Source organism: Capricornis sumatraensis, chromosome 3 (genome assembly GCF_032405125.1).
Source record: "Capricornis sumatraensis isolate serow.1 chromosome 3, serow.2, whole genome shotgun sequence".
NCBI lineage: Eukaryota > Metazoa > Chordata > Mammalia > Artiodactyla > Bovidae > Capricornis > Capricornis sumatraensis.
The window spans coordinates 4,723,373-4,745,267 of NC_091071.1; positions in this window are offsets into that span (position 1 = coordinate 4,723,373).

Sequence of the window (21,895 nt, forward strand, 5' to 3'; positions counted from 1 at the left end):
TGGACACTTTCACTAAAGCATAAGGTTTTGGCAAACGGATCCACTTCTCTGTAATGCAACGAAAGCAGGCTTGTTAAATATTGTGCTAGTAATCATTTGCACTATAAGGATATCATTTATGTACTAAATCCAAGTGCATCATTTTGTGTAGCAGTTGAAATTCAGTAATTTCTGGGTTTTCTTTCAACTGCTACACAAAACGATGTGCTGGGATTTAGTACACCAGATGCAATGAAGTTCACAAGCCAGTGATGACTTTTTAATCGAGCTCAAAAGTCAGTTTTTGAATTGGCTTGCTAGAAATGCCTTGTCAACAACAGATTTCTTTTTGGGGGGAAAATGTGATTCCCACCTCCACCCCCTAGGGAAATAGTTTATGTTTTTTTAAATAGTATATATACATATATGACCAGCCTGAGGACCTTGGTCCTAAAGTTTACACCTACTCTTGCAATAATTTCACTAGAAAGCTTCTGCCCCCTCCAAGAGGATCCCTGTGCTGTTTCCCACAATGTCTTAGCCCCCTTTGAGGTATCACACTTTCCAAACCTTCTCAGCTGTTTCTCAGTATTTGACTATTCTGGCCTTTCCTTCAGCATCTCTATGTGTCACTGAGGCCATGCTCTGAGTTTCTCCAGCACCCTCTTCCCCATTCTAGTCTCATGAGCCCTCTGTCCTTGGCTGGGAGCCTGACTATTGTCCAGAGGAGCCCGCTTTGTGCAGTCCCCAGGGGATGAGGATTATCTCATATACAGACACTCGTGCCTGCTGGCGGTAGAGCAAAGCTGTCCACCAGAGGTTGCTGGAATGAACATTTTCTGAAGCACTGAAGCTTGCCCTTTGAAATGCCTGTGTGTTTAGATCTGTGGAAATGTTGCTGGAATGTGCTATGAATTCCCCAACAGTCTTAGGACTGTAGCTCAGCCTTTTGTGGCCAACATCCGATTTTTGTCATGTGAGTCTTGTGCAAACTTGTCACTGGACCAGCCTGTGAGGGGGAGAGGTGGTGGGTGTCTGCTCCAAGCTGAAAACACCATGTGCATGTGACCTTGGGTTTTCATTCTGAATTTTCCTCTGGAGGTATCCATCCTGCGGGCAGACATCCCATCTCCCTTGCTTCCCCGCCCCGCACCCCCCACCATTTTATTTTGCTGCTTCTAATACCTAGGGACTGGGAAGCAAGATAACTGAGGTTTGTTAGCACTTTTTGCAAAACAACAACAACTAAAAGGTTAATAGTATCAAGGTAAGAGTCTGAGCCATACTCCAGGATTATCATTATTATTATCATCACCATTATCATCCTTTGCCTATGTACCTTCCTCCATCATCACAAAGAATTTGAAACATTTCGTATCCTTTCACATATTTGTAATTGATATCTAAAATGTTTCCTAAATGCAAATAGTTGCAAAGCATAAAATTTCCTCTGCATTGTACATATTGACATTTTAAAAAGAAAATTTGTATAGCACTTGTATCAGTTGGAATCTGATACTTCCGCCTGACCCCAGAAACCAGGCTCTGGATTTCCCCCAGAGAAGGCAAAGGCAGCCCACTCCAGTACTCTTGCCTGGAGAATCCCATGGATGGAGGAGACTGGTGGGCTGCAGTCCATGGGGTCGCCAAGAGTCAGACACGACTGAGCGACTTCCCTTTGACTTTTCACTCTCATGCACTGGAGAAGGCAATGGCACCCCACTCCAGTGTTCTTGCCTGGAGAATCCCAGGGACGGGGGAGCCTGGAGGGCTGCCGTCTCTGGGGTCACTGAGTCGGACACGACTGAGTGACTTAGCAGCAGCTTAACGGCCATGGTCAGTTGTCATTCATTTGGAAGATACGTGGACAATCTCTATTCTAGCACAAATTTTGTAACTTTCATGTCTCTCCTTGAATTCACTTCCACTCCATTTCCCCCACAGAATTGTATTCTAATGTAATTTATTTTAACGCTTGAAAGTATTTTATTAATCACCCTATTATAATTCTCTCAACAAAAAGCCAAGAAGTTAAAATTACATTTTTTAAATTACCTGTGATCATAAAGCTCTGGAGTTAAAAAAAAAAAAATGTTTGATTTCTATTTCAAGCTAATGGTGTAATTGTGAGTAGCCAACCTATCAAAGAGCTTCCCTGGGGGCTCAGGCAGTCAAGAATCCACCTGCCATGCGGGAGGCCTGGGTTTGATCCCTGGATTAAGAAGATCCCCTGGAGGAAGGCATGGCAACCCCCTCCAGTATTCTTGCCTGGAGAATCCCCATGGACAGAGGAGCTTGGCAGGTTACAGTCCATGAGGTCAGAGAGTCGGACACGACTGAGTGACTAAGCATGGCACACAGCACAACCTATCAAAACCAATTCACTACACATTTTTATAAATAATTATTAAGCATAAAAATAAAAATTTCTTAGAACTGCATCTCTCAGTAAGTTAGACGGGGGTTGTCTTTTTCCTCCCTTGGCTGTTAGTTCGTGAGTCCATGACTGAGCATTATTCTTGGTTTGATGGGCCCAAATTCAGCATCAATTTTTCAATTTGTTTTAATGTAAGCTTTAAAAAGTATGTTGGTTAGTCACTAAGTTACGTCTGACTCTTTTGTGACCCTGTGAACTGTAGCCCACCAGGCTCCTCTGTCCGTTGGATTTCCCAGGCAAGAACACTGGAGTAGGGTGCCATTTCCTACTCCAGGGGATCTTCCCGACCCAAGGATTGAACCCTCATCTCCTGCATCGGCAGGCGGATTGTTTACCACTGAGCCACCGAGGAAGTCCTTAAAAATTATACAAGTTCACAAAATAGATGAGAATGGAAGGGGTTTCGTTTGATGCTTTGAACTCCTTCAGAGTTGTGTGCTGAAATTAACATCATGATCCATCATCAGAAACATTTCCATCGACTGACAACGTCAAATGGCCTTTTTCCAAGTGGACTAAAGCTCGGTATCGGAAGCACTCTGAAGCATAAAAATAAAATTTTCTTAGAACTGCATCTCTCCCCCAGTGTTCCTGACTATGGGACCTCCCCAAGTGGGTGCCCCTTGGCTTCCCACCCTAAACCAGAGTCTGGGCTTTGTCAGGTAATGAGATTTATCCATCTGTCCCTATCTTCTTGTCTGTTCGGTACTGGGTTGGCTGAAAAGTTCAAGTTTTTCTGTAAGACGTTATGGAAAATAAAGAGTTGACTTTAAAAGCTTAAACTGGTTGAGTACTTGCCACCTGGCCCCAGGGTACAGTGGTTTTCAATCTCTGTCTCTTTCTCTCTCTCCCCTCCCCTGCTTCTTCGTTTTCGCCTTTCTTTTCTTTTTTTGAGACTAGACTTATGGAGGCATAATTCACAGACAATAAAACTCACTCTTCTTCTCGTGCATTTCTATCGTGTGCATTTCTGTGAGTTTGGACAAACACCTTCAGTGTGTAACTGCTACAGTCAGGATATAGTATATTTTCATCATACTAAAAAATCCCCCCTCATCCCTCTGGAATCGACCCCTCCGCCTCCCCCGTCCTGGCAACCACAGATGCGTTCTCCAAGCCTAGAGTGTTTCCTTTTCCAGATTGTCCTATAAATGGAATCATACAATATGTTGCCTTTTGGGGCTGGCTTCCTCCACTCAGCAGAATACATACGCGATTTCACGTATGTCCCACAGATTGTTTATCTCATCCTCAGCTCAGGGATCTTGGGGTTGTTTCCAGTTTTTGCAGAGATGACTAGAACTGCTGTGGAGATCAGAGGACTGAGGCTGCATTTCTCTTGGATGGAGAAATCCTTCATTTCCCAGGATGGCATGGCTGGGTGGGATGCTAAATACGTTTCACTTCGTGGTTCTCAACTGTGGGTGACCTTGACTCTTAGAGGACATGCAGGGATGCTGGGGTCACCTTTGGTTGTCACACCTGGGGCAGGGCAGGGGGTGGAGTAATGCTAAACATCATACAGCCTACACGACAGGCCCCAAATAGAAAACCATTGGGCCCTAATGTCAATAGAGCTGAGGGTAATAGGGACTTCCCCGGCAGTCCAGCGGTTAAGACTCCACACTCCCAATGCAGGGGACCTACGTTTGATCCCTGGTTGGAGAACTAGGATCTTGCATGTCGCACGGGTGGCCAAATAAAATAAATTTAAGGATATTTCTTAAAAAAAAAAAAAAAGATGAAGAGGGAATTCCAACTTTAACTTTTTAAGAAGCCTCCAACGTGCCTCCCAAAGTGGTGGTACGATTTTGCACCAACAACGAGTGTTCCCATTGCTTCACATCCTCACCAGCATTTGACTGTTTCTCTCCCTATTTAAGATTTGAGCCCTGGTAATAGGTAATAGAAGGTGTGTCATAGTGTCACCTTATGGTTTAATTTCCCTGGTGACTGATGATGTTCAGTATCTATTTATGTGCTTATTGGCCATCCATGTACTTACTTTAGTGAAGTGTCTGTTCAAATCTTTTGCCCATTTTTAATTGGGTTGTTTGTTTTCTTACTACAAACGTTTTTTTAAATTTTTATTTAAATGTAGTTGATTTACAATATTGTGTTAGTTTCAGGTATATAGTAAAGTGATTCATATACATATACTTTTTTATATTATTTTCCTTTATAAGTTACTATACCATATTGGATATAGTTCCCTGTGCTATACAGTAGGTCCTTGTTGGTTATCTATTTTTTATATAATACTGTGTATATTTTAATCCCAAACTCCTAATGTATCCCTCACCCTTCCCTTTGGGTTCATTTCAGTTCACTCACTCAGTTGTGTCTGACTCTTTGCGATCCCATGGACTGCAGCACGCCAGGCTGCAGCTGGTCCATCACCAACTCCCAGAGCTTGCTCAAACTCATGTCCATCGAGTTGGTGATGCCATCCAACCATCTCATCCTCTGTCATTCCCTTCTCCTCCTGCTTTCAATCTTTCCCAGCATCAGGGTCCTTTCCAATGAGTCAGTTCTTCACATCAGGTGCCTAAAGTATTGGAGCTTCAGCTTCAGCATCAGTCTTTCCAATGAATATTCAGGACTGATTTCCTTTAGGGTGGATTGGTTGGATCTCCTTGCAGTCCAAGGGACTCTCAAGAGTCCTCTCCAACACCACACTTCAGCACTCAGCTTTCTTTATAGTCCAACTCTCACATCCATACATGACTGCTGGAAAAACCATAGCTTTGACTAGAAGGACCTTTGTTGGCAAAATAACGTCTCTGCTTTTTAATATGCTGACTACGTTGGTCATAGCTTTTCTTCCAAAAAACAAGTGTCTTTTAATTTCATGGCTGCAGTCACCATCTGCAGTGATTTTGGAGTTCAAGAAAATAAAATCTGTCATTGTTTTCATTGTCTCCCCATCTATTTGCCAAGAACTGATGGGACTGGATGCCATGATCTTCATTTTTTGAATGTTGAGTTTTAAGCCAGCTTTTTCAGTCTCCTCTTTCACTTTCATCAAGAGGCTCTTTAGTTCCTCTTCACTTTCTGCCATAAGGGTGGTGTCATCTGCATATCTGAGGTTATTGATATTTCTCCTGGCAATCTTGATTCCAGCTTGTGCTTCAAAGGAGTAGGTCAAGGTCCCTTTTGGTAACCATGAGTTTGTTTTGTATGTCTGCAAGTCTGTCTCTGTTTTGTAAATAATCTAATTTGTATCACTTTTTTAGATTCCACATCTAAGTGATATTACCTGATATTTGTCTTTCTCTGTCTGACTTACTTCACTTAGTATAGTAATCTCTGAAAGTAAAAGAGAAAGTGTTAGTTGCTCAGTTGTGTCCAACTCTTTGTGACTCCATGGACTGTAGTCTGCCAGGCTTCTCTGTCCATGGGATTTTCCAGGCAAGAATACTGGAGCAGGTTGCCATTCCCTTCTCCAGGGGATCTTCCCAACCCAAGGATCAAAGCCAGGTCTCCTGAATTGCAGGCAGATTCTTTACCATGATAATCTGTACTATAGACATTTTTTAATTTCCTTCCTTTTGAAGTCCTGTACCTGTGAGGCAGATTGGATAACTCATATTTTATACACGAGGAAGTGAGACTGTGATGTCACAGGCCATGTGGCTGGCCCCAGGCTCCTTTCCCCCTCCCCAGGACCCCTCCCCACATCCAGGCCTGCTTGCCATCTGAGCTTGTCCTCTGAGCCCTGATCAGTATCCAATTCCTTCCCTCCCTCCTCCTCCTTCTTTCCTTCTCTTGCTTTCCTTTTCCCTCCTCTATCCTTCATTCTCTCCTTTCATTCTCCTTTGGAAAACAAACACTTTCTTTGAAAAATCAAGAAGGAAGGCAAACCATTTTTTTTTTTAAGGAAACAAATTCTGCATACTTTTTGATGAATGCTGGCCTACTTAGCTCAGGGGAAGAATTTGAGAGCAGAAATTTCTTTGCTTTTCTTGGCCAGAACTCATGCCGAGATGTTGGGGGGCTATATTATTATTTTGACAGAGCCAAGAATTACTTGGATGAAAAATCGGCCCCAACTGGAGTGGGTGCGTGATTTCATGGCAGGAACCGAGGGGCGAGGTTACCGAGGGCTTGGCTAGACCGGATCCGGATTAATAGCTCAGCTTCTGCTTTCTTGCAAATTTGAGATATTGGCTGTGTTTCCTTGGCTGTGACTTAATAATTGCAACCTGGGTTCCTAGGAAGCCTGCGTTCTCCTCTAAATGAGCAACATAAAAAGCTAGTTTCCAAATACAGGCGGCATGAGACACATTGAGCAGAGTTAGCATCAGAACCTCATCAACAACAAAAGAAAGAGGGGAGCACTCGGGCTCCTGTGTGGCAGGGCTGCTGGATCAATGATTCAGTAAATTTCCCAAAGGATCAGGGTCTCCAGCTCCATTGCTCACGCGCCATGGTGCCCCCTGTGTGGGGCCAATGTCCCTGGCCCCTGCTAGGAAGACCCAGGAAGGCACAGCGTGCAGGGTCAGGACTGGGGCCTGGTTGCATGTCAGAAGCCCCCAGATCTCCCTCCTTCTCTCTCCAATCCACTTCCACATTGTTCATTTGCTGGGGCTTTCTAATGCCTTTTTTCTTCCTGACACCAAAACCAGATGTCTTTTCCAACACCAGCCAATTCTCCAACTTTCCCCCTCACCAACTGGGTGTCCCAGAGGTTAAGGACCCAGCCCCACAAGACTGCCACTGGCAAATTCTAGGAACCAACTGTACTTCTGGCCAACTTGGTATATAAATCCAGAAGTTTCCGTGCCTCCTTCTCAGGTTCAGTGATTCACTAGAACAACTCACACAACTCGGGAGAAGACTTTGTTTACATTTACTGGTTTGTTATAAGAGATACACGGAACTGCCAATGGAAGAGATGCACAGGGCAGGTATGGGGGAGGGGCACAGAGCCTCCATGCTCTCCAGGCGCACTGTCCTCCCAAAGTCAACAGTATTCACCAAACCAGAAGCTCACAAAACCTCAGTTGCCTGTTTATAACTCACCCTCCCTCTCCTTCCCCTCCCCCGAGGTAGGCTGTGGTGGTAAGGCTGAACGTTCCCACCCGCTGATCCTATGTCTGTTCTTTCTGGTGACCAGCCCCATCCTGAAGCTACCTAGGGAAGAGCCCCACCTAGAAAGAAAAAAGTGAAAGTGTTAATCACTCCATTATGTTGGACCCTTTGGGCCACCCCCCTCCCCACCCCACCATGGGCTGTAGCCCACCAGGTTCCTTGGTCCAGGGGATTCTCCAGGCAAGAATACTGGAGAGGGTAGCCATTCCCTTGTCCAAGGAATCTTCCTGATCCAGGGATCAAACCTGCATTGCAGGCCTGATCTCCTGCATTGGGTCTCCTGCATTGCAGGCAGGTTCTTTAGCATCTGAGCCACCAGGGCTACTCCTGGGTCACCTCAATGGTGTAAGTGCAGGTGTGGTGGAAAAGGGATCATAGCAGGGAGTGACCCGTGGTCCTGGAAGGGGGCGGGAGGGGCAGGAGTCATGGAAGATGGGGGAGGTCAGGATGGAGGCACGGTCATGAGCTGGGAGGGCCTGAAGCGGCGGCATGGACCTGGGCACCAAAAGTGGAGGAGGAGGCGAAGGGAGAATGGGCTATGCAGAAGCTGGCATTAGGGGGGCAGCCGGCCAGAACAGGAGCCCCAGGTTGCCCAGAAGGGCCCCTCCCTTGGGCGGGCACTCAGCTTTGCCAAGGGAGGAGGGCGGAGGGCCACCAGGCCACACGGCTACCCGAGGCCAGAACCCAGAGAGCAGAGTCACGAGGGTGGCTGGGTGCAAGGGTCAGTCAGTCCAGCTGCCATCAGAGGCACCCGGAGTTTGGCCCTGGAGTGCGGCCATCGTCGCTGACCCCAGGGAATGGACGAGCCTTAGAAGCCAGTGCAGAAGGGCCACCAGGAGCCCCGCCCCCGCCCCGACTGGCAGAAGGCTGGAGGCAGGCTGCCCACACCCCTCAGTCACAGTGACGTGTGAGGGCTCTGGGCTGTCACCCTGACCCCGACAGAGGCTGAAGACCCTACGGGAAGCAGGTAGACCAGGGCCCAGGTGAGTCTTCAGGAGCCATCAGCAAAGCTGCTCCAAGCCCCCCACCATCCAGGCTCCTGGGGAACCAGGGCCTGAAGATACCATGACTCATTAGCTTTTATTTTTAGTTTTATGCCACAGAAGATGTGCAGTAAGGAGATCAGCTGAAATGTCTTGCTATATAAAAAGGCTGATGGGGAGTAAAAGGGCGGTGGGAGGGGGTGGTGGGGGGAAGAGAGGAAAAAGTCAGACAGACCCGGACAGACAGAGATGAGGAGAAAGGAAAGAAGAAACACGTCAAGGTGTGAGCAAAGATTTCCTCCAAGTGTCAAGATTAGGGATAATCTTAAAATATCTTTACAAAGAATATATATTATTTTTTATAATCAGAAAAGAATATGTGTTAAGTAAAGACAGAAGGCATAAGAAGGCCTGAGAAAGCCCTCCAGGATCAATGCTGTGCAGGCCTTCGACCTAAGTGACCAGCCTTGCAGCGGAGAAGACCACCTCATTCTCAGGGATTTCAGAGAAAGTTCTGGAACCATCATGGGCCACAGACATGCCCCCAAAACTGAAGCGGGGTGGCCGTCAGCTTCCATGATGGTGCCCAATCTCTCTTGCCTCCTGGTATTTGTACCCCATGACCCCTCTCTCCACAAACAAGGCTGATCCGTGTAAACAAGAGGATGTTGTGGAAATGATGGAAAGTGACTTCTGGTTTTTTTTGTTGTTGTTTCTGATATTTATTTATTTGGCTGAGCCAGGTCTTAGTTGCGGCATGTGGGATCTAATTCCCTGACCAGGGATCGAACCCAGCCCCCTGCATTGGGAATGCAGACTCTTAGCCAGTGGACCACCAGGGAAGTCTCTGGAACGTGACTGTTGAGGCTAGGCTGTAAAGAACGTTTAGCTCTGCCTTGTTCATCTCAGATCCCCGGCTCCGGGCAAAGTTAGGCATAGTGTCTCGAGGACACTCACGCAGTCCCCGTGGAGAGCTTGTCGCTGAGAAGGACTGAGGCCTCCCACCAACGGTCAACACCAACGTGCCAGTCACACGCGTGACTCTCCCAGCCGCAGCCAAGCCTTCAGGTAATCAGCAGACCTGGCCTGACCACCCGCCTGCAGCCTCATGAGAGACCTGGAGCCAGAACCACCCAGAGAAGCGGCTCCTGAGTTCCCGACTCTCAGAAACATGACGTAATGAACGTTCCTTTGTCCTTTTAAGCTGCTATTCTGATGTAACTTTGCAGGCAGCAGCAGATAGTGACTACAAATGATACCTTCAATTGGAAAGGCCCTGGTCTCAAGCTTAGCCCCAGAGCCAATCTTGTGGGCCTCGCTACCCAAACCCCAGGCCTGAACGGGAAGGAAGGAACAAGACATTGATGCCAATAGATGTCATGGGGCCTGAGGAGGCCTTAAGGGGAGGGGAGCGAGGGCAGTCAGTGCACAGGTGAGGTCTGATCCTGCTTTACATTTTGCTTTGTCAGAGTGAGTGTTTTTTCATTACTTTTAATTTAAAAAAAAAATTGCATTAAAATGATATTTATCTCAGTTGCTGAGTTTAGGGCAGCCCTTAAGTTGAGTATCTGAGGTGAGTGCCCCACTCACCAGACCCTAGTCCTGGCCCTCCTCTGAGGTCAGGCCCCAGCCCCAGCCCCAGGCCTAAGCTCTTCTCCTCTGTGCTGACATGTGGGGCTGGGAGGGTGGTAAGTTGCCCTCTCCGCACACTGTGGTCACACGATGGCTGATCCTCCATGCCCTGCACGGCTTCCCCATTTGATTACCAAGAGCTCTGCTGTCAAACGTGGCAGCCGTCGGCCACATGAGTCCACTGAGCTCGTGAAAAGCGGCCCATCCAAACTGAGAGGTGCCGCGGTGTATAATACACACCCTCGGGACTCCCTGTGGCTAAGGCGCCACTCTCCATGCAGGAGGCCTGGGTTCAATCCCTGGTCAGGCAACCAGATGCCACGTGCTGTGACTAAGAGTTTCACTGCCACAACTAAACATCCCGCATCCTGCAACTAAGACTCAGAGCAGCCATGTAAATAAATAAATACTTTTTTAAAAGAGAGAAATTTCTGATTTCCAAAGAGTTGTGGCGTCTGCATTCATTGAAATGGAGCCTATACCCAGAAAGCTACAGTAGCTCTGACGGTCTCCTGGGAACCATAAGAAAAGTGAAGTAAAGTCATTTCCACGTGCTCTGCAAACAGTGTGGTGTCACTTCTGGGGTGGCCCCCTGAGTCGTGGGGAGGAGGGCTCTGTTCTCCCCGTCTCCCCACCCCCCTCGCCCCCGGCCCACTGAGACCCTCCCTGACAAGAGCCCCTCTCTGCGCATCCATCTCTCCAGCCCTGAGGCTCCTCTCTCTTTTCTTACCTTCGGGACTGGGGGAGGTTGAGTCACACTGAAGAAGCTTGACAAGATGGCTCACCGATGTGTTTTATTTTAATAATCATCCGCACCAGACGCTCCACCAGTGAGACTGCTCACTTGAGTCGTGATCAAAACAACTGGAAAGTCACTTTATTAAACCATAAATGTGCGCCACAAATCACCGCTACATTAGCCCTCCGCGGAAGCTGCGCAGAACCCTGCCTGCTGCTTTAACTTGGCGAGGAAGGGAAAGGTAACACATTGAAACACTGGCTCATCAGGCTTTAAAAAAAAGGCCCCAGTGCGTCTGTCCTACCCCGTTTGGCTTAATTGGCACATGTGCGCATGCGCACACGCGCGCACCCTTGATGCTGAAAGCGGAGGCTGGAAGTGAGAGGCGCCTTCGGTTCCCGCCCAGGCGGTGTTGGTCCCCATCGCAGCCTGCCTGTCCACCGGTCCTACTGGTGAAGACCAGAGTCAGCCAGTCTCAGGACTGGTCTTAGTGACTGCATGTGGGACCTGCTTCCCTGACCAGGGATGAAACCTGGGCCCCCTGCCCTGGGAGTGTGGAGTCTTAGCTGCTAGACCGCCAGGGAAGTCCCCCACCCAAACAATTCCACCTTTATCTGTTTTGTATGTCGTGGGAAAGGGAGGGAGAGATAAAGGGAATCTAAACCGAAAACTGAAATACACTCGACTTAACGGCTTCTGAGGACGTTTCTGGTTCTGTTCTCCAGGAGATTGTGAATCCGGGCCCTTCAGGGACAAGAATATCAAGGGACAGTCACCTCCACTGTCCGGTGGTAGTGTCTTGTGACTCGTCTTGCATCCTAATCAACCCCGGGCTTGTGGTTGGTTACCATGTCTGGCTGCTCGCCTTTTCCCTGCAGAGTCTGGCAGAGTAATGAAGGTGCTTCTATGTCAGTCTTCAGTCCCGTGTTCATGGCAGACATCACCAATCAATTTCCATTCTCGATTGCTGAGCCCAGATTTCATTCTTCTCATCCCACTGTTCCAGACAGCCACTGCCAATCGACATGCAAAGGCGTGCAAGATACAGCCCATGTGCCTTTCTCCTTCCCTTCTTGGTAGAAAAACTCCCTGAAAATGTGAGTACTGGCCTTTCTGTGACTTGACATGATGCTCTTCAAAGCATCTCCTTGCTTGTTCAGAGATAAGCTCAGAGAAGATGTGTCTGTGCTGGCCAGTCTCCAAGACGGCCCTAGCGGTCCTCATCTCCCGGTATTGACATCCTGGTGTGGTGGACAGAGCTGAACTGTGCAGCAATATGATGCTGTGGAAATGACACAGTGGCTTCAGACTCTCGATCATAAAAGCTACTGTGCCTTCCACCATGCTCTCTCTTGGATCCCTTCGCTCTGGGGGAGATGAGCTGCCATGTTGTAAGGATACTCAAGCCACCCTGTGAGGGTGTCCATATGGCAAGGCACTGATGCCTCCACCCACAGCCAACACTTCATTTACCCGCCATGTGACTGAGGAGCAGATTCTCCAGCCCCAGGCTAGCCTCTAGACGACAGCAGCGCCAAAAGACATCTTAACTGAACCTTGTGGGACGCGCCTGCGCCAGACTCAGCCAGCTAAGCCATGCTCCAATTCCTGACCCACGGAAATTGTGTGAGGTGATACATAAGCTTTCTTTAAAGCTGCTCAATTTGGGGATAATTTGTTATGCAGCCATAGGTAACTAATACATTACCTGAATTCACACCTGCTAGGGAGACCCTGGCACAAAGAGAGACAGCTCGGTGATGCCCTGCCTGATCATGGACTATCAGAGGATAATCTGGCCCCAAACAAGGTGGGGTGTTAGTAAGAACACAGAGTGTTTTGTTTTGTTTGTTTTGACTGTGCCGGGTCTTTGTTGCTGTGCCCAGACTTTCTCTAGGTGCAGCAGCCGGGGGCTACTCTCTAGTTGCAGCAGCGGGCTGCTCACTGCGGTGGCTTTTCTTGCTGTGGAGCACAGGCTCTAGAACTCAGTAGTTGTGGCTCCTGGGCTTAGTTGCTCCGAGGCACATGCGATCTCCCTAGACCAGGGATCGAACCTGTGTCCCCTGCGTTGGTAGGCAGATTCTTAACAACTAGGCCACCAGGGAAATCCAGCGGGAGTTTTTGGACACAGCTTCAGCTTACCTAGTAATTCCTCACTGTGGTGTTTCTTTTCCTTCTACCCCTGCCCGGACAAGCACGTCTCTGTATTTATTCATCAAAACCAGAAGCCTCCCACCCCAAGAACTAATCATCTAAAATCACAATGATGACCTCCCCCCCAAAAAACAGAAGAGACTAAATAAAAGCAAGAAAAATGCGCATTTTGGTTTCTCTTCACCCTTTCCCTTTTTTATTGAAATACTTGTCCATCACGATTATGGATCTTGAACTCTAATGAGCCACCGGTATTACCATTGTTTATTACTTTTATGTGAGATCTTTTTTTATTATTTGTTTGGGCTGAAGCCCAGTCATAGATGTACTGCTTTCCTCATGACTGGTCTTAAAATATTTGATTTCAGCTGTCAGAATGCAAATAACTCCAGATATCCTCATTAACTGGAGACGCTGAGGAGGGTTTTATTGTTGGGAGGAAAATGGTGAATAAAAAATGATGCTGATAACATTAAAATGGTCTCAGTATTAACAAAAGAAAAGAGAAGAAGAAAAGAAAGAGGCTGGAAAAGGAGGAGCAGCGAGGGGGAAGTGGTTGTAGCCAAAAGCCTGATCCATTTCATCTTAAAATCTAGAGAGCCTCCTCCATTTAGCCCCCTTTTCATCTGTCCTTGAAGTTTAATTCCTGCCTTTCTGGTCTGTCTCTAAAATGTCTTCCCCACAATAATTTTACCTGGAGAGGGAGGACCCACCTGACCCCACAGTGCATTCAATCAACAGACTCTGACAATTTCGGGTGATTCTCCACGCCCAGCAGCCATGGCTGTGGCTGCCCCCTCACTCATCCCGCCCCCCCCCCCGCCCCCGCCCGCAGCCTGGAAGGATTTCATAGGCTGTAGTTGCTACACAAAGGTTTGCCAAGTAACAAGTCAGTGACAGATGTGTTCTATGCAGTTCATCAGCATGTCACCAACACAACCACGTTGGAGTCCTGCCTGAACCTGGCAAGGGAGATCGTACGCCCATTTCACAGATGAGGTTATTGAGGTTCCCTAAATCTCCCAGCATCACAGGGCTGGTCGTTAAGGATCAAAAGCCAGGTGTTCTTGCTCCAAGTCCCAGCACTTTCTCCTGTATCACAACAAAACCGGAAAAGGGAGGATGGAGTTGAAAATAAGGTGCGTTTGACATTGAGAAAGTCACAGAGAGGAAGAGAAGCAGGCACAGTCCACCCTGTGACTGGTTGGTACAGCCTGGAATCTACGGACATCCTGCAGAAACACTCCCGACGGCAGCATAACGCATCTTCCGGAAGCCTGCCTGCTGTAACGTCAGGGCACGCTGCTGGCTTCCTCTGATGGCAGCACCTTCGATGCCGACTGCTGGGGAGGCAGGGAGGAAGCAGCAGAGCCCTCTTCCAAAGGGTCAGCCCAGTCGCCCACTGCTTCCTACCTGGACGTCTGCCCCCCTCAGCACCCCTAGCAGAGTTGCTCCCAACCTGGCAGCACGCTGGGCTTACCTGGGCAGCTTTAACCGAATACTGATCCCCAGGCCCTGCCCCAGAGAGTCTGGGATTCAAACACACAGCAGGAGTGAGAAGGTCTGCCCCAGGGAGAGGTGGTCACCTCTAGGAAGAATGTTCCAGCTTCATGACCCCTGGGAATCCTCATCTCCTGTGTGTCCTGCATTGGCAGGCGGATCCTTTACCACCGAGCCACCTCTGAGTTTTACCGTATTTCAGTAATTTTCACATTCTCACATTAGTCAGGATAGGAAAGGCTTTGCACATTAAAAAACTAACCCTCGCGTCTCTGACTGAATTAAGACTGAATTAAGATTTTGCTCAGTCGTGTCCGACTCTCTGCAACTCCATGGACTATACAGTCCATGGAATTCTCCAGGCCAGAACACTGGAATGGGTAGACTTTCCCTTCTCCAGGGGATCTGCCCAACCCAGGGACTGAACCCAGGTCTCCCGCATTGCAGGCAGATTCTTTATCAGCTGAGCCACAAGGGAAGCCCAAGAATACTGGAGTGGGTAGCCTATCCCTTCTCCAGCGGATCTTCCCAACCCAGGAATCGAACCGGGGGTCTACTGCGTTGCAAGGGGATTCTTTACCAACTGAGCTACTAGGGAAGCCCAGGCAGGCAGGGCCAGAGGAGGGGCCGGATGTGCTTTGCTCCACGCAGTCGCGCAGGGAGCCTGGCTGGTGGAGGCCTCCGAGTTACTGAGATGGCGAAGAAGGCAGACTGGAGACTCCCCCCATCTTTTCAGGGCCTCACCTTGGAAGTGACACTCGCCACTTCTTCTCCATCATTGGTCAGATCTGATCCTACAGCCCGGACTCACTGCCAGAGTGCAGCTTCCGAGAGCCGGGATGAAGAGAGCAGAAGACTGGTGAACTCGCATGACGTCCGCCCCACTCCCTCACCCCCTTTTCCTTTCGAGCTAGAACATGGACCCAGCCAGTGCACCTCACTCAAAGCACCTGCTGCAGCCAGGAGGGTCAGGTTGGCAGAGATCCAATTTGAACCTTTCTGCTCCTCATTTCTTCCAGGGGGAACTGACTTTTGCCTGAATGAACTATTTCTGTAGCTTATTATAGTGTTGCTGGCAAGAAATGTTACAGATTTCTGTGGACTTTGCCACACTCTTTATGCTCGGATTTTATGTCCAGACTCATGTTCATTTTAAGGTTCTTTATTTAACCAACTTTATGGCTACACCTACAAGTTTGAATGGGGATGGGGGCCGGAGAGGGGGCAGTAAGCTGATCTGATGACAGTATCTTTGTTTGATAGTATACTGGCGCTTATACCATCAGTTGAGCTGATTTAACAGAATTTATAATGTATTCAGCAGTTGATGGCTTGAGCCTAATTGAACACAAATTTATAATGCCATCCAGTGTTGTAATTAAAATGTAAAATTAGCTCATCAGATACTGTGTACACACGCTCTCTCACAAGGCCATCAGCGGCCTTCATTTTGTCTATGGTCAATTACATTTTCAAAGTGGAATCCTCAGAAGACTCCACCAAATGAATGAATGGACAGGAAAAGAAATCAACCAAGGACTTGAGCTGGCTCTAAACTGACCAGAAAACACTCAGAAAATTGTTTTCAAACAAGGAAAGGCATTAATTTTCTGAGGTGCTGATTTTGGAGTATGATTAATCTTCCATGCTATTTGGGTTATCACAGAATTATGGGAGCTGGCCACAAGGGGTGGGGCAGGGGTTGGGGGGGAATTGAATGCATTAAAAAAGAATTGTCCTTGTATCTCTGTCCAGAGTCCAGGTCATGCATGAAAGAGAAAATAGGACCTTCCCCACTCCACCCCTCAAAGAAAACAAGTCCTTAATGGTGGTCTGCAGACATAAATAATCGTTAATTCCAATTGGTCTTCTTGCTATGTGGTGACTTACCTGTGTGAGGGCATCTTCAGGCTTAGAATTACATTTTGAGCCTAGAAACACTCCTTCTGCAAATATTGTTAAAGAATAATTAGAGATAGAAGGAATCGATGCTGGTAATGGGGAAACCGTTCTCACCACGGGGCTCATGTTCGCCTTCTGCCATGGTAGAATAGAGGAGCCCTTTCTTCAACTCGGGAAACACACAGGAAGGGATAAACTAGCTGTGGGACTTCTTGAATGTTTCCTTTTATTTGGGGGCGTGAACACCTGTCTGTTTCAGAAAGGGGCTCTTCCACACCAGCCCGTCCCCTCCTCTCTCCCCACTGCCCCTGGTGGTATTGGGTTGTACCTGGAATTAGCCAAGCTTAAGGATAAGACTCCCAACTTCAAGTTCAGGGGATTCCCTCAAATCTCTCCCAGGTTCTATGATTCACTAGAACAAGTCACAAGCCACAGGAAAGCACTGTACTCACAATTACAGCCTTATTGGAGCAGAAGGATGCACTTGAGAACCAGCCAAACGAAGGGTTTGGCTTTGGCCAGGTCTGGGAGGTGTCCAACTGTGAAGCTTCCGCCATCTTCTCCCCAGAGTCCTGACACTGTTAACCCTCCCGGCCACGCTATTTGACACACTCTTAAGTATACTGCCAACCAGGGACGCTCATCCAAACTTCCACGTCCAGAGTTCTTACTGGGGCTTCATTACGTAGGCGTGATTGAATCCCTGGCCACGTGATTGAATTTCCAGCCCCCTCCTCCATCCTCCGAGGTCAAGCTGATTTTCACGGTTCAGAGCTCCAAGCTTCTAATCACGTGGTTGGTCTTTCCATTTGGCCAGCCCCCACTCAGAGTCATCTCCGTATAACTTAAACTATCCTAGGGTCCCCCACACTTCACCTCATTAGTATAAACGATCATCAGGTGTGGTCTGAGGTCCCCAGCTTGAATCCCAAAGACCCTTCTCTCACTTGGGAAGCTCCAGATGCTAAGACATTACCTCCCGGAAGTCAGGACAAAAGTGGATTTCTCTTTAGGGGAGACAGAATTTCTTACTACACAAAGCGGCATCCCCCACAGAAGGAAGAATCAGTTCAGTTCAGTTCAGTTCAGTCACTCAGTCGTGTCTGACTCATTGCAGCCCCATGAATCGCAGCATGCCAGGCCTCCCTGTCCATCACCAACTCCCAGAGTCTACTCAAACTCATGTCCATCGAGTTGGTGATGCCATCCAGCCATCTCATCCTCTGTTGTCCCCTTCTCCTCCTGCCCCCAAACCCTCCCAGCATCAGGGTCTTTTCCAATGAGTCAACTTTTTGCATGAGGTGGCCAAAGTATTGGAGTTTCAGCTTTAGCATCAGTCCTTCCAATGAACACCTGGGGCTGATCTCCTTTAGATTAAAAGACTCCTTACTTCTTGGAAGGAAAGTTACGACCAACCTAGATAGCATATTAAAAAGCAGAGACATTACTTTGCCAACAAAGGTCCGTCTAGTTAAGGCTATGGCTTTTCCTGTGGTCATGTATGGATGTGAGAGTTGCACTGTGAAGAAAGCTGAGCGACAAATTGATGCTTTTGAACTGTGGTGTTGGAGAAGACTCTTGAGAGTCCCTTGGACTGCAAGGAGATCCAACCAGTCCATTCTAAAGAAGGAAGAATAGCTGTGTCTTATCTGGGGTCACCTTTGAGCAGGCCCAGTCAGAGCTGCCCAGAGAGCCCAAGCCCGTCTCCCCAGGACCCGGATTGGTCCACATACTCACCGGCGAGGACCTGCTCCATGATAGGTGACAAAGAGGAGCCCCCAACTCTTCACTCGGGGGCTCCTGAGCTGCACGTGCTTCCACTGAGAGCATCTACTCCCTGGAAGGGTTGGGCTGGATGGGAATGAGGTCTCCAGTCTGCAGTGGGGGCTTTCTATTGGGGATCCAGGCAGGGCATTGGGGTCAGTGCCCAAGCCGGAAGCCCCCTTACGCTTCAGTGGGCATCAGCGTGGTATGGGGTATCACCTGTCACTTTTGCAGTTGGTACAGGTTTCAAGCCTCCATAGTGAGGGTAACTGTTCCAACAGGAACCTCACCGGGGGTGTTCACGGTAAAGGGGCAGCCCAGGTGGGCTGGGGGCTCCCTCCAGGTGGCACAGGCTTGGAGAGGGGACACCCCATCCAGGCTGGCTCACACAGAACCTGAGGAAAGCCAGACCTCAACAAGGAGAACAGCTCCACTTACCTGGGGAAACTGGTTCTTGGTTCTCTTCACCATTCTCTGAGCTTTTCATAGCTTTTAATTCACACAAGCACATCAACTCCCCGGCGTGCGTGCCAGGAGAGGCGAGGGCCCCTGTCAAACGGACCTCATCCCCGAGGCTGACGTCACGGCCCACTAGGACTCACATCCCCTCACCAACGCCCCACCAGGCCCCCGGCAAGCCTTCATCTCTTACAGATCCGTACCAAGGTCGCGCAGACTCCAGCTGCTTAAACAACAGAAACTCACTGTCTTAAAGCTGTAGAGGTCTAGGTGTCAGCAGGGTTGGGTCTTAGGGCCGTGAGGGAAGGGTCTGTTCCAGGCCTCTCTCCTAGCCTCTGGCAGTTCCAGCTTATGGTCATGTATCGCTACAGTTCCCACGCTGTTCTGTGTGAGTGTGAGTGTGTGTTGGGGTCTGTTGTGTACGCCTGTGTCTCCCTTTTCCCCTTTTGATGAGGCTTCCCATCACACTGGATTAGAGCCTACCCTAATGACCCTTATTTTAACTCTGTGAAGACCCTAACGATCTCGAAGGTCACATTCCGAGGCGGGGGCCTTAAGAACGGCAACATATGGGTGGAGGAGGGGAGCCTAGATTGAACCCATAGCACAGTGGCCCCCAGCCCCCATCGCAGCCTCCCCTGGTGGTGACCCGAGCCCTTCTTCTGTGGAACTGCCTCTCCTATGAGGCTCCTACGCGCCTTCAGACAGTTCCAACCTGCCCCGTGGAAAGGCAGGCGACATCAGACATCAGAGCTTTTATCCAGGCCATTGTTACAGATGGCGCGTCTGATAGCTGCGTTTTAATACCTTCTAAGCAACATCCCCCCCACACTCCCCACATCTCTCTGACCAGAAGCCTTGTGTAATCAGGGGCCCCACCAGCTGCCAACCGCGAGGGAAGGCGGGTATCTATGGTCATCTGAGCTGCTGGGAATGGGGGGTATTAATGGAGGAGGGCATACTGGCAGAGCAGGCGAAGGCACCAGGTGGCCGGCCAGTCTGCACCCAGCCTCAGATGTGCCTGCAGACACGGCAGCAGTTATGATTTAACCAGAAATCAGGTCCCTACTCTCGATTCTTAAGAGCCCCCTGGACTGCAAGGAGATCAATCCAGTCAATCCTAAAGAAAATCAACCCTGAATATTCATTGGAAGGACTGGTGCTGAAGCTGAAGCTGAAGCTCCAATCCTTTGGCCACCTGATGCGAAGAGCTGACTCCTTGAAAAATACCCTAATGCTGGGAAAGATTGAGGGCAGGAGGAGAAGAGGGTGATAGAGGATGAGGTGCTTGGTTGGTATCACCAACTCAATGGACATGAGTTTGAGTAAACTCTGGGAGACAGTGAAGGACAGGGAGGCCTGGCATGCTACAATCTATGGGGTGGCAAGGTGTCGGACATGACTTAGCAAGTGAACAACAACAAAAAAGCCCTCAACAACACGGTTATTCTCTTTCCTGGCCTTTTGCACAGGTGATGGAGAAGGTTCCCATGGATGCATCCTGTGGGCACATCAAATGAGTGTGTCCCACCCTTATTCCTTCTTGGTTTGCAAACACACATGCAGCTAACCCTAGCTTCTGTGGACCACAGCTTGGAAGGGCCAGGAACTGTACATTTGTTCCCAGTACTCACTTCAAGAGTATGTAACTGTGTTCTTTCAATGCCCCATGTTCATTTCTTGCTCCTCAAATCGTGGGCTGAGGATAAACTAGACGACTTATATTTTCCAGCAAACACGAGTACCTCGTGCCTTTGAGCCCAGCTCCTTGGTGCCTCTGAAGGGCTCTGAAGGTCGTGGGCCCTGAGGACTTGCTGTGACGTGGCAGCCAGTCGTATAGCATGTCCCCAAATCTGGCTGGGATAAAGCCACCCCCCCAAGGTATGAGGATCAAGCTGAAAGACAATCTGTTTCCTGGCTGCTGCCGGTGCTGGGTCAAGGGCAGCCCTGGGTGTGAGGTGCCCCAGCCCAGCAGCTGTCTGGCACGTGGGTTGGGGTGGACAGAGCAGGGGACGGACGGTGTGAGTACAATGGCAGCTGTAGGAATATCACCGCCGTGCCTCACGGAGGGTCTGGACCAGGCTGAGCTCTCCATCCTCATCACCTCCTTTACTTTGCACAAAATCCCTGTGACGTCTGTGTCATCAGCACCACCTTACAGATGAGGAAGCTGGCTGGGAGAAGTGAAGTAACCAGCTTAAGGGCAAGGTCAAAGCTGCCATTCACACTTGGTCCTGCCTGTTCCCAGCCTGGACTCCATCCCCCATTGTGCTCACAGCCTCCCGCCGGGAGTCCAGGAAGAGCTGAGCCTGTGACCAGCTTCCTAACTACTTTTTCCCACCCCCTGCGCCCCATGCGCTGTAGCACCATGCACGAGACCCCATCTGTGGCGATGTCTCTCAGCTCCCAGCACGCCCTGCACCACATGCCTTCATTAAGCAAGCTAATTACTTGCCAACTTGAGAGCCCGATCAGGCCTACTGTGGGAGATGCCTCTGGTATGCTCTGACCCCGGAAGCCCCAGGGCACCCCGGGCTCCCACGTGGGACCCAGCCTGGGGCTGTTGAACATCCCATAACCCCCGTTCCTCATCTGGCTGCAGACCAGCAGGCAGAAGGAGCCTTAGTCTGGGCAGGGATGTCCATAGAGCCCAAGGGATGTCCACGAGGGAAGGAGTGAGCATGTCTGAAAACGCTTTCAACAACAGACATGCCTCCTTTGCCATGGAAATAGCTCTTCTCGTTTGCTTTGTACCTACTGTGTGCAGGCCGGGGTTGGAGGCAGGGGTGTCCGAGGTACCCACATAAGAGCACTTGGGTTTGGCTCTAGACCCCAGACAATGCCTGTGTCCATTCCTTGTAATTCCACCTCCCACCCCGGCAGGCTCAACCCTGCTTCACTTGTCCAGACCCCCAAAGTGCCTTCTGTAATAAGGATGTATGTGATGTCTGCCCACAACAGTCATTCAACACTTCACAATTTACAAACTCTTTTATATCCTAACTTACAAGAATCCTCTCGGAACAAGCTTGTACCCACTTTACAGATGAATACACTCAAGTGGAGAAGGAGGAAATATATTAGAACTCTTCTGGTAGCAAGTAACAAAGAAACTCCTAGATCAATTAGATTCAGAGGAAGTGTTAGGGTAAGATGGCTTCAGGTACAGTTAGATCCAGGTGCTTAAATGAGTCATCAATAATCTCTCTGCCCTCAGTTCTTGACTCTAGGCCCCTCTGGGCTGGCTTTAGT